Genomic DNA, 12,500 nt, shown 5'->3' with positions numbered 1-12,500 from the left:
TCTCTCTCTCTCTCTCTCTCTCTCTCTCCTCTCTCTCTCTCCTCTCTCTCTCTCTCCCTCCTCCTCCCTCTCCTCTCTCTCTCCTCTCTCTATCCTCTCTCTCTCTCTCTCTCCTCCTTTCTCTCTCTCTCTCTCTCTCTCCCTCCCTCCCTCTCTCTCTCTCCACACTCACACAAAGCACATAAGTCTAACAAAGCAAAATGAAATGCAGTAAAACTGGCAAAAATAAAAACGAAAACAGTATAATTATAAAGAAACATATAAAAAGAATAAATATAAAAAAGAGGGCAGAGCAAAAAGTAAAAAAGGATATAAGTAAATGCAAAAAAAAGTTAAAATAATTATGATGAAATAAAGCGAAAAAAAATATCGCACAAAGAATGAAATAAAGATGGAAGAGAGAGAGAGAATAAATAAGGAGCAAATAAAGTAGACTCACTCACTGTCTGAACTCTTAAGCCTCTAATGGACAGACAAGACAAGGCAAGACCAAAAAAAAAAAAAATAAAAAAAAATCTTTCTCCCCTTTCCTCCAACCCCCCATTCTTACCCCCCCCCCTAACACACTCTCACTCACCCTCATCCCCTCTCCCACCCCTCCTATCCCCTGCTAACAGTTCCCACCCTTCTTAACCCCACGCAAGCTCACTCCTCTCATTCACCCCCAATAACAATGCACTCGCTTACCGTACACTCAACGATACACCCTCACTTAAATCCAATTCCCCTTTTGGCGCTCCCTCGCCCCCAACACCTCCCTTGCCCCCATCATTCATGCTTCTAACATCGCCCCCACACTTCCCACTCCTCCCTGAGCCTCCACTTGCCTCTAGCTCCCCTCCTTTAACCTCCCTTTGCCCCGTCTTGCCCCTGACAGCCTTCCCTTAACCGTCCCTAGCCCCCTCTTGCCCCTAACATTCCTCCCTCAACTTTCGCTAGCCCTCTCTTGTCCCTAACACCCCTCTCCTCGACCCTAACATCCCTCCCTTAACCTCCCCTAACCCCCTCTTGCCCCCTAACTCCCCTCCCTTAACCTCCCCTTGTTACCAGCACCCCTCGCCTAGCTCCCCTAGCTCCCCTGGCCCCCTGCACCCCGGCCCTCCCCATCCGGCCTCTTAAATGGGCCACCACGCCCTTTTCCTGCTTCTTCCGATGCACTCACTCGGGGCAGCCAAAGATCCTCCTGTGGGTTTGCGTGTGGGTGTAGCTTGCTGTGTACTTTTGTGTTTTGATGGATTATGTTTACTGATGTGTGTATGTGTGAACTGATGTGTATGTGTGCGTTGTTGTATGTGGAGAATGGGGTATATGTGGAGATTTGTGTGTGTTTATGTGTATGTGTTTGAATGTGTGTAGATATTTTGAAGTGTCTATGTGTATGGGTAAGTGAATATTACTGCGTGTATGTGTATATTTGTGTAGGTGAACATTATTGTGTGTGTATGTGTAAAATGAAGTGTGTACATGGGTAGAGATGTGTGCATGTGATTTTGTATGTATGCGATGTGTCGATAAAATGTACCGTGCGTTGACACATGACACGTGCATAATTACACACACGCATAACATGAACAAATTTGCGTAGAGGGGAAAAAATAACAGAAAGTAAAAGAAAGAAAAAAAGAAAAGAAAAAAGTGAACGAAAAGGGAATGATAAATAGATAGAAACGCAACAAAAAAGAAGGGAAAGAAAGAGAAAGTACAGAGCGAAAAAGGAACGAGTAAAACAACAACAACAATAATAACAAATACAACAACAGTAAACGCAACATTGATAACAACAAAGTAACATATCAAGCACAACAAAACAACAACAAAATCTACAGCAACAAGAACGAGGATACCCCCCCCCTTTCCATCCCTTTCACGCTGAAGGGAAGGGAAGGGAAAGGGAAGGGAGAGGGAAGGGAGAGGGAAGGGAGAGGGAAGGGAAAGGGAAGAGAAAGGGAAGTGAAAGGGAAGGGAGAGGGAAGGGAGGGAGGGAGGGAAGGGAGAGGGAAAGGAGAGAGGGAGGGGAGGGGAGGGAAGGGAGAGGGAAGGGAGGGGAGGGGAGAGGGAAAGGGAGGGGAGAGGGAAGGGATAGCGAAGGGAAAGGGAAGGGAAGGCGGTGTGGTATGTGTGAAATTGACGCTCTTAATGCCACGGGAGGAGAGGAGGGGGGGGGGAGGGGAGGCAGAGAGGGAAGGAAAGGAGAAATGAGGAATGAAGGCGAGAAGACAGGAAACGGGGATGAGGAAAAATAGGAGAAGGAAGAAGAAATAGAGAAAATGTGTGTGTTTGAGAGAAAGAGAGCGAGAGAGAGAGAGAGAGAGAGAGAGAGAGAGAGAGAGAGAGAGAGAGAGAGAGAGAGAGAGAGAGAGAGAGAGAGAGAGAGAGAGAGAGAGAAAAGAAGAGTAAGCGAAAGAAAGAGAATTGGGGAAGACACAGGAAGAGGAAAAAGGGACAGGGGGAAAAGGTGGGAAGAATGAGAAATGAAGAGAAAAGAAGAAAATAAGAGAAGGGGAAGAGAGAAAAAGAGAGAGACAGAAGGAAAAAGAAAAAGAAAAAAAAAAGCAAGATAATAAGAAAGGAATGAAATGAGAAAAGGGAAAAGAACAGAAGTGAAAAAAGGAGACGTAGAGAGGATCGATTTATCATCATTTTTTTAATTATCATCAAAAGGCAAATGGCATGAATAGACAGGCGGGGGAGCAGGCTTGTCGAATAGATAATATCGGAAGGAATATTCATTAAAGAGAAAGAGAGGAAGAAAATTAAAAAAAAGAGAAAGGAGCAAGGAGAAGGAATTATTGTTATTATTATTATTATTATTATTATTATTATTATTATTATTATTATTATTATTATTATATTATTATTATTATTATTATTATTATTTTATTATTATTATTATTATCATAATTGTCGTCATTATTATCATTGTTAATATTATTATCATCATTATTGTCATTATTATTATTATCATCATACATTTCTTGCCCCTCCCCCTCTCCGATCTCCCCCTCTTCTTCCTCTCCCTCTCTTCCTCTTTCTCCCCCTTGTCTTTTTTGCCTCTTTATCCACTTCTCGCTCTCATTTCTAAATTTTTTCGTCCGCGTTCTTATCTTCTTCCCTTTCTCCTTCTTTTCCTCTTTTCTTTCTACTTCATCCCCTTTCCCTTTCATCCTTCTCCTCCCCATCCCCCTTTCCCTTTCATCCTTCTCCTCTCTCTATTCTCTTTTCCTTTCTCCCTCCCCTCTTCCTCTTCCTCTTCCTTCTTATCCTTCGTCCCGCCTTCCTCCTGATCCGCTTCCTTTCCTCCTTTATCCTTAGCTTCCAATTACTCCCATTCCTTCTTTCCTGTACCCTTCTCACCCTTTTTCTTTCCTCTCCTTTTCCCTTTCCTCTTCCTCCTCCTCTTCCTTTTCTTTTTGCTTTTCCCTTCCTTCTTCCTCTTTTTCTTCGTCCTCTTCCTCTTCTTCTTCCCAGTCCTCCCCATCCCCTGCTCCATATATACCTCTCCTCCCTTTTCCTCGTCTTCTATTTCCACATCTTCCTCTTCTTCCTGGTTCTCCTCATCCCTTCTTTGTCTCCCTTCCCCCCGTTCTCTCATTCTTCGTCTTCCTTCCATTCCTCCCCATCCCTTCTTCCTTGTCCCCCTCCTCCCTCCTCTTCCTTGTCCCCCTCCTCCCTCCTCTTCCTTGTCCCCCTCCTCCTCCTCTTCCTTGTCCCTCCTCCTCCTCCTCTTCCTTGTCCCCTCCTCCCATCCCATCTTCCTCGTCCCCTCCCCCCCCTTCCCCCCTCTTCCTTTTCCTCTTCCTCGTCCGCGTTTGAAGCTCTTCTTGACGAAAACTTGATGAGACGAGGAGGCGGCGGCGGCACATCAAGCTTGTACCGGTGAATATTTAATGTTGAAGACGTCCCCTTCCGTCTCTTTCTCTCCCTCCCTCTCTCTCTCTCTCTCTCTCTCTCTCTCTCTCTCTCTCTCTCTTCTTTTTTTTTTTCTCTCTCTTCTTTTCTCTCCTCTCTCTTCTCTCTTCTTTCTTTTCTTTCTCTCCTCTTTCCATCTCTCTCTCTCTCTCTTCTCTCTCTCTTCTTTCTTCTTTCTTTCTCTTTCTCTCTCTCTCTCTCTCTCTCTCTCTTTTCTTTCTTTCTTTTCTCTCTCTCTCTCTCTCTTTCTCTCTTTCTTTCTCTCTCTCCCTCTTTCTCTCTTTCTCTCTTTCTCTCTTTCTTTCTCTCCCTCTCCCTCTCCTTCTTTCACCCCCTCCATCTCTCTCTCTCTCTCTCTCTCGCTTTTTCTCTCGCTCTCGCTCTCTCTCCCCCCCCTCTCTCTCACTCGCTCGCTCTTTCGGTCTCTATTATATATATTTTTTTCTCCCGCTGTCTCTCTCTGCTCTTTCCATCTCGGTTTCTCTGTCTGTCTATCTGTCTGTCGCGCGCTTTTTCGGTTTCTCCTTTTCTCTCGCTATCTCTGTCATTTCATCACTATTTTTCTCTCGCTATCTCACTCTTTCGCCCTCGCTCTTTTGTCTCCCTTTTTCCCTCGCTCTTTCCATCTTTCGTGTCCTCTCGCTATCTCGCTCTTTCGTTCTCGTTTTCCTCTCATTCTCTTCTCTCTGTCTCACTTTATCGATTCTTTTTTTCTATTGCTATTTCGCCCTCGAGTAAACCAGGAATAAAACGAATCAAAAAACCTTAAATGCCAACGCACTCGCACGAACACAAGCCCGCCCACACGCCCACACGCCCACACGCACGATAAGGGGGTATGGGTGATGCTGGGGAAGGGTATGAGGGGAGGGGAGACGCGTAGATGGGAAGAGGCAAAAGAAGGAAAGAGAGGAGGGGCGGGAGAGCGAAGAAAGATGAAACAGATAGAAGAAAAAGTGGGTGGGGAGGGGAGAAGAAGGGAAGATATAGAAAAGAGGAAAAGCAAGAAAGAAAGAAAAAGAAGGAAAGGGGAGGAGAGAAAGAAGCCAATATGTGGGACTGGAAAGGGTATGAGAAAGAGGAGGAGGAGGAGGAGGAGGAGGAGGAGGGAGGAGGATAGAGGTAGATTAAGGCGAATAAGAAATCGGAGAAGGAATGGAGAATCTGTTTGCAAAGGGCAAACCCTCTTGATTCTAACCGGAAGACGTTTCTGTGAGGCGAAATAGCGGTAAGAGAGAGGGGGTGGGGGTGACAGGGAAGTGAGGAGGGAAGGGAGAGGGAGGGAGGGAAGTGAGGAGGGAAGGGGGAGGGAGGGAGGGAAGGGGTTCTGTGGAAAGGGGAGGGGAGAAAGGGGGTTGAGGGTAGGAGGAGGGAGAGGAGGGAGAGAAGGGAAAGTGGAATGGAGGAATGATGGAAGAGGGTGGCGGGGGAGGAAGAGATGGTGGAGGAGACAGAGAAGGAGACAAAGGAGGGATAGAGGCAAATGAGGAGTAGGAGAAAAGGGCGAAGGAAAAGGATTAAAGGGTGGAAGAAGCGGAGGAGAGAGAGGAGGCAAAAAGAAATGGATGAAATAGAAAACTAAAAAAATAAGGAGAATTAAAAAGACCATGTGTAGGAAACGAACAAGGACTAGGGGAAGGAAGAAGATTGTAGAACAAGTAAAAAAAAGAAAAGAGAGAGAGAGAAAGAAAGAGAGAGAGAGAGAGAGAGAGAGAGAGAGAGAGAGAGAGAGAGAGAGAGAGAGAGAGAGAGAGAGAGAGAGAGAGAGAGAGAGAGAGAGTGAGAAGAGGAAGAGAGGGGGATGAAAGAGATAGAGCAGTTAATTTCGTTACATATAAATTCTTCGAAAAAGATGATAGATATTCCTTCGACAGGAAACTGTATAATGATATGATCGATATATATATAGTTATCAAGACATTCATTCAGTTAGATAAATCCTTTTCCTAAATATAATTTTACTAATGGGTTTCTTTCTTTTTTTCTTTAGCTCTTCGTCAGAAGCGTGGATACTTCTTCAGGTGAGTGAAAGAAATCACACACACACACACACACACACACACACACACACACACACACACACACACACACACACACACACACACACAAAATACACACACACACACCACACACACACACCACACACACACACACACACACACTATATATAAATAATAATAATAATATATATATATATATATATATATATAGATTATATATATATATATATATATATATATATATATATATATATATATATATATGTTATATGTATACATGTATATGTATGTATAGCTTGCCTTCATCAGTTTCGTTCCTCTTGATCTTCACTTTCACTCCTCGTCCATACTTCTTTTTCTTTACTCCCCTACCCATTCATTCTTCTTCTTCACTTCCTCTCCTTTCTGTCCAATTCGTCTTCTCGTCTCATCTTTTTGCTTTTCACTTCCCTCACCTTCAGTCTTTCTTTTTTTTTTATCCATTTGATCCACTTTCGATTCTACTTTCTCCCTCTTTGTCCTCCATTTCTCTTCTAAATTCCCCTCTTCTCTTTCTCTCATCTTTTCCGTCACACTTTCCCTACCTGTCCCCTCTTTCCCCACCTCATTCCACTCAGAGGCTTTTCCCCTCTGTGTCTTTCTCCACCTCATTCCACTCATAGGCTTTTCCCCTCTGTGTCTTTCTCCACCTCATTCCTCTCATAGGCTTTTCCCCTCTGTGTCCGTCTCCACCTCATTCCTCTCATAGGCTTTTCTCCTCTGTGGCCTTCCACCCTACTGCCCTTTCCTCATCTTTGTCACGTTTCTCTTTGTCTTGCCTTCTCCTCACCCCCACTTTCAGTCACCCATCTATCTCCCTCACCCTTCTTTCTCCCGTCCCTCCCATCGTGTCTTCCCTCACCTACAACTCCTTCTCTCCCCTCACCCGTCCGTAAACCCCTCCTTCTTACTTCCTACTCTTAATCTCCCCTCACCAGTCTCTTCACCCCTCCTTCTCCCCCTCTCTTCCTCTCCCCTTCCTCATCTCTTCACCCCTCCTTCCTCCTCCCCCCTCACTGTCCCTTCACCCACCCCATTCTTCCTCTCCCCTCACTCGTCCCTTCACCCCTGCTTCCTCCCCTTGTTTCTCCTCACTATTCGTATTCAGCTCTCCCGCGCGGCACCAACTCTATGCTTAAACCTCTTCTCCGGTTTGTCCAATCGGGAGATCACTCTCCCCCCTCCGAGGTTCTACTGATGCGCCCCTCCTCTCTCTCTCTCTCTCTCTCTCTCTCTCTCTCTCTCTCTCTCTCTCTCTCTCTCTCTCTCTCTCTCTCTTTGTCTCTCTGTCCGTCTCTCTCTCTCTCCTTTTCTCTATCTATCTACCTATCTATCTTTGTCTCTGTCTCTCTCCCACCATCTCTCTCTCTCTCTCTCCCTCTCTCTTTGTTTCTCTATCTCTGTCTCTCTATTTTTCCCATCCATTTCTGTGTGTGTGTGTCTTTTACACCTCCCCCTCTTTTCCGAATTTCAAGATATATCTACTGTATCGGTGCCTTATCTATTTTATATCTATTAAGCATAATGTCTCTAAGAGAGACAAAAGGGGGAGGGAAGAGGGGTGAAAGAGGGAGAAAGAGAGAGAGCGAGAGAGGCCTTTTGATTAACCACGTACAGTTATTTCTTTCGACCTAGGGGATTTGGAAGAACGTGGGGCAGAGGGGAATAGATAAATGGGAAGGGGAACCAAGGAAGAGGGATGACAGGAAAATGCGAGTAGAGAGGGGAAGTGCAGTTTATGTTCTCGCTCTCTCTCCTTCTCTCTTTCTCTTTCTGTTTATCTCTCTCTCTCTCTCTCTATGTCTATCCTTTCTCTCTCTCTCTCTCTCTCTCTCTCTCTCTCTCTCTCTCTCTCTCTCTCTCTCTCTCTCTCTCTCTCTCTCTCTCTCTCTCTCTCTCTCCGTCTATCAATCTATGTATCTACTATCTATCTATCTTTCCTTTCTTTTTCTAGCGTATTTTTCTTTCTCAACCTTTTCCTTGACCCACTTTATTTTTCCATGTATTCATCATTTACTCCATCCATCAATTTACCTACTTACACCGTTTATCTGTCTGCCTGTCTGTTTGCATGCTTATCTGTTTGTCTCTCTGCTTTTTGTTTTTGTTTTTTTTAATCTGTGTATATGTCTACTTATTTTCAGTCTATTTTTTATCTGTTTATACTTTCATTGCTCCTCCCATCTATCTGTCTGTCTAGCTATTATCTGGGTATACATCTATGTATATCAATGAATCTTTCTATCTGTCTTCCACCCACACGCAAATCTGTCTATCTGTCGGTTTACACAATTATCAGTCTGTCTTTATTCCCTCTCTCCATTTCTACTTTTTATTCCACTGTGTCTCTCCCCTACTCATCAAACCATGACCAAAAGATAACATATGCCTAAATAAACATGAAGTTACGTCGTATTTTGTATGCATCTATCTATGCAAATTATGTGCGTGTCTACGTGCGTGGATTATCTGGTTTCATGAATATATGTATGAACATATGTATGGACAATGTAAAACATGTACACATTGGTATCATATAAGTACAAGCAATTACATGTGTGTATATGTAAACTTGCATGCACGTTTTTAATGCATACATCTGGCGAGTTCTATTAGTATATGTGTCTATTTGTGTTTATGCTTGTATGCATATTTGTGTGCATGTGGGGATTTAGAGCTTAATTAAGGATGTTTATAGCTTATAAAGCGTGGAGGGTGGAGGGTATATTGTACACTCTCTTGTATACCAAATTCCCCACGTCCAATTGACCACGTACATACACCCCACACACACGTATATTTGCAAACAATTATGAAACACATACGGCCACATCGAAACAGCTTTTGGCAAACACATATGAACTCTGCTTCATTGTTTGTCTCTCTTTTTCTTTTAATTTCTCTTGTGTCTCCTTTCTCCTACTACCACTTCTTTTCCCCTCTCTTTTCTTTTCTCTCTCATTTCCTATTCCCACCTTTTCCCCGCCTCTCCCAGCTTCCTCTTCTCTTCCCCTCTTTTGCTGTCTATCCCCTCCTTTCTTTCCCCTTTTTCCTATCTCCCTCCTTCATCTCCCCTCACCCCCTTCTCCCTCCCACTCTTTCTCAACAGACATAAACACCAATCTCAACTCACATCAGTACTAGTTAACACTATGGATCACCAGCTCCTGTGAGTTTAGTGTAAGCCAAGCAGCGTGGGAATCCCAGAGGCTATAATTCAAGGCTTAAGCTCACTGTAGGGGCACAGGTGACGTCAGAATAGGTAGAGGCATGAGGCTGTTAATCTCTTTGCTTTTAAGAGCGAAATGGGGATACTTTGGGTTTGATTATGTTTTTATTATGTTTATTAATCATTGCATTCGCTGTGTGATTGTATATGTATATTAAAGGCTTGGGTGTATATATATACATACATACATACATACATATATATATATATATATATATATATATATATATATATATATATTATATATATATATATATATGTGTGTGTGTGTGTGTGTGTGTGTGTGTGTGTGTGTGTGTGAGTGTGTGTGTGTATGTATGTGTGTGCGCGCGTGCATGTGTTTGTGTAGTAATATACAGGTGTGTGTTCCAGTATGCATAAGCGTGCTTATATCCTTAGTAGTCGAATGAATAGAGAGAAATTAAACGAATAACTCTGATGTTATGGACCTCTGAGATAACGATTAGAATTATGTCTTTGACAATGCTAATGATAAGGACGAAGAGGAGACAAGATTAGCATTCAGACGAGGGGAATGAAAGGAGAGAGAAGAAAAGGAAAGAAAATTGATTAAGAAGGGGAGATGTGGTAGTTAAGAGTAAAGGAAGAAGAGTAGCAGAGAGAATGAAATAGAGAGGGATTAATAGACAAAGTGACAGATTATTACACAAAAAGGAAGATTGATTGTTATAAGCGAGATCTATAGGAGGGTAGGTAAAGAAGTAGACAAATATACAGATACATATGTTGAGGGAAAAAAATACTGCGAGAGGGTGAATGATTGATTGACGTTGATAGACAGATCCATAGATAAACACAATGACAGACTGATAGACAGATAGAAAGATAATCCAATTTAATCTGAAGGAAAGAACAAAAGTATCTTAGAATAATAATAGATAAGACAGATATAAAAAAAAAACAAATAAAAAAGGAAAAAGAAAAAAAAAATGCTGTCGATTTTAAACTTCTCCATCCGAAGATAAATACAAAAATGGGGTGAGAGAGAGAGAGAGAGAGAGAGAGAGAGAGAGAGAGAGAGAGAGAGAGAGAGAGAGAGAGAGAGAGAGAGAGAGAGAGAGAGAGAGAGAGAGAGAGAGAGAGGAGAGAGAGAGAGAGAAGGAGAGAGAGAAGAGAGGAGAAGAGAGAGAGAGAGAGAGGAGAGAGAGAAATAGATAGGCTGGGGTTGGGCGGGGTGGGGTGGAAGCAGAGGGGAGGGGGGAGGGGGGGGAGGTGAACAAGCCGCTTCAACTTTCATCAATTTCGAGTACAGCCGCAAAGAGCTTAAGTACAGCGTAGAAAATTCTCATTTCTACCCTCCTTCGTTTTTTTTTTTTTTTTGGTCTCTGTTTAAATGTGTCTTCCCTACTTCTCTCTCTCTCTATCGATCGATCTATATATCTCTGTCTACCTGTCTATCTCTATCTATCTTTCTGTAGCTATCTACCTATCTATCTGTCTCTCCCTCTCCGTATCTCTTTAACTCCCCTCCCCTTTCTTTCTCTCTGGTTCCTCTCCTCCCTCTCCCTCATCTCTCTCTCTTTCTCTCTTTCTCCCCCCCCCTCTCTCTCTCTTTCTGCTTTTCTTCTTCACCCTTCTCTCTCTCTCTCTCTCTTTCTCCTCCCCCCTCTCTCTCTGCTTTTCTTCTTCACCCTTCTCTCTCTCTCTCTCTCTCTCTCTCTCTCTCTCTCTCTGCTTCTTTTTCCCTCCCCCGCTCCCTCTCTCTCATTCTTAGAATTACAGTTTATTCTACAATTAGTACTTCCACTTTCTCAACAGAAAATCCCGTCAATTTAATCATAAAAGAAACAGTAAAAGTAAAGACAGAGAAGAAGAGGGGAAGTAGAAAGGCCGAAATATAATAACGTTAAAGGGCGCACACAATACCGGATAAACAATGATAAAAACGAACTTAAAAAAAAAATTAACACGAAAGGTTTTACGTCCAAACAATTTAGTAAATAACATGCACCTCCGCCCCTTGTCCACCTCCCTCTCCCCCCTTCTCTCCCCACCATCAACCTCCTAGCAATTAAAAAGTCATGAATAATAGAAAGGGAGAGAGAGAAGGGGGCGAAAGAGGGAGAGACGGAGGCAGAAAAAAGGGGGGAGAGTGAGAATGGTAGACACATTGATAAACAAAGAAAGATAGATCGATTTATCGATAGATTGATAGACGGATAGACGGGCAGATCGATAGATGGATAGATAGATAAAGACATAGACAGACGGAGAGGGTACGAGGTAGGTAGAAAGACAGATAGATTAATAAAGAGAGAGAGAGAGAGAGAGAGAGAGAGAGAGAGAGAGAGAGAGAGAGAGAGAGAGAGAGAGAGAGAGAGAGAGAGAGAGAGAGAGAGAGGAGAGAGAGAGAGAGATGATTACAAGTGTTACCCAGTTTGTATGCATGCCTGTGCAGAAAAAAAACACAGTAAAACAATGAATAGATCGTTGAATACGTATAGATATTCTGATAATGTAAATCGGCGAATATTCAAGTATTTAGAAAGACAGATGCAGGCTGAACAGACAGAGGCAGGGAAATTTCCAAACAGGCAGATCCAGTTCAATCCTCATAAAAACAGCAACAGAGACATAACTCCGAGAAAGAGAAAAGAAAGGCATATCACTCAAAGTTATCTCCCCCCCTCCCCCCACCCCCGCGACTTTCCTCTCCTCCCCACATCAGCTCTCCAGCTCTCTATCTTTCTTCGTCTCTCTCCGTAACACCATCTCCCTCCTCTACCCACGTCTCACCCCCCTCTTTTCTCCTCCCCTTCCCGATATCCCCCCTCCCCCCTCCTTCCCCCCCTCTTCTCCCCTACTCCTTCACGCCCTTCTTCACCTCTACCCGTTTCTCCTTCTCTTCTCTTCCACATCCCTCCCCCACCTACTCACCTTTACCTTCACCTTCCCCTCCCTCTCTCCCTCCACTTCCCTAACCCTCCTCCTTCTCTCCTTCTCCAACTCCCCGCTCCTTCGTTTCCCCTACCCTCCTCGCTCTTTTCTTTTCCTCTGCTCATCCCTTTCCTTCTCTTCCACCCTCTCTTCCTCTCCCTGTCTCCCACCCCATCCCCTCCCCTTCCTCCCCCTCTCTCCCTCCTTCCCCCCAACCTCTCCTCACCCTTCTTCTTTTCCCCCACCTTCACTGCCCTCCCTTCCCCCTTCCCCCCTCTCTCAGCCCCAAACATAACGTCATGTTCGCCTCCTGTTTGACTCGTCCGCTTATGCGAGTTTCCATGTTTAGCGAGCCTGTTCCGCCCGAGGCCCAAGGAGCTGTCTGTAACTCCTTACACATTCAAGATGAAGGACGAAGCCCCGTC

At 44.0% G+C, this 12,500-nt stretch overlaps 1 long non-coding RNA gene across 1 annotated transcript in view; it reads left to right on the top strand.

The window, feature by feature from the left end:
* The window catches only part of LOC119572920, a 101,270-nt gene that overhangs the window by 77,695 nt on the left and 11,075 nt on the right, over positions 1-12,500 (top strand). The window contains exon 3 of the long non-coding RNA XR_005228742.1: positions 5,900-5,930. This is a non-coding gene — a long non-coding RNA (uncharacterized LOC119572920). The remainder of the gene's footprint in view (positions 1-5,899; positions 5,931-12,500) is intronic.

This window comes from Penaeus monodon, chromosome 1 (genome assembly GCF_015228065.2).
Source record: "Penaeus monodon isolate SGIC_2016 chromosome 1, NSTDA_Pmon_1, whole genome shotgun sequence".
NCBI classification, from domain to species: Eukaryota; Metazoa; Arthropoda; class Malacostraca; order Decapoda; family Penaeidae; genus Penaeus; species Penaeus monodon.
The sequence above is the reverse complement of the archived record's forward strand: the minus strand, read 5'-3'. Positions and strand labels throughout refer to the sequence as shown.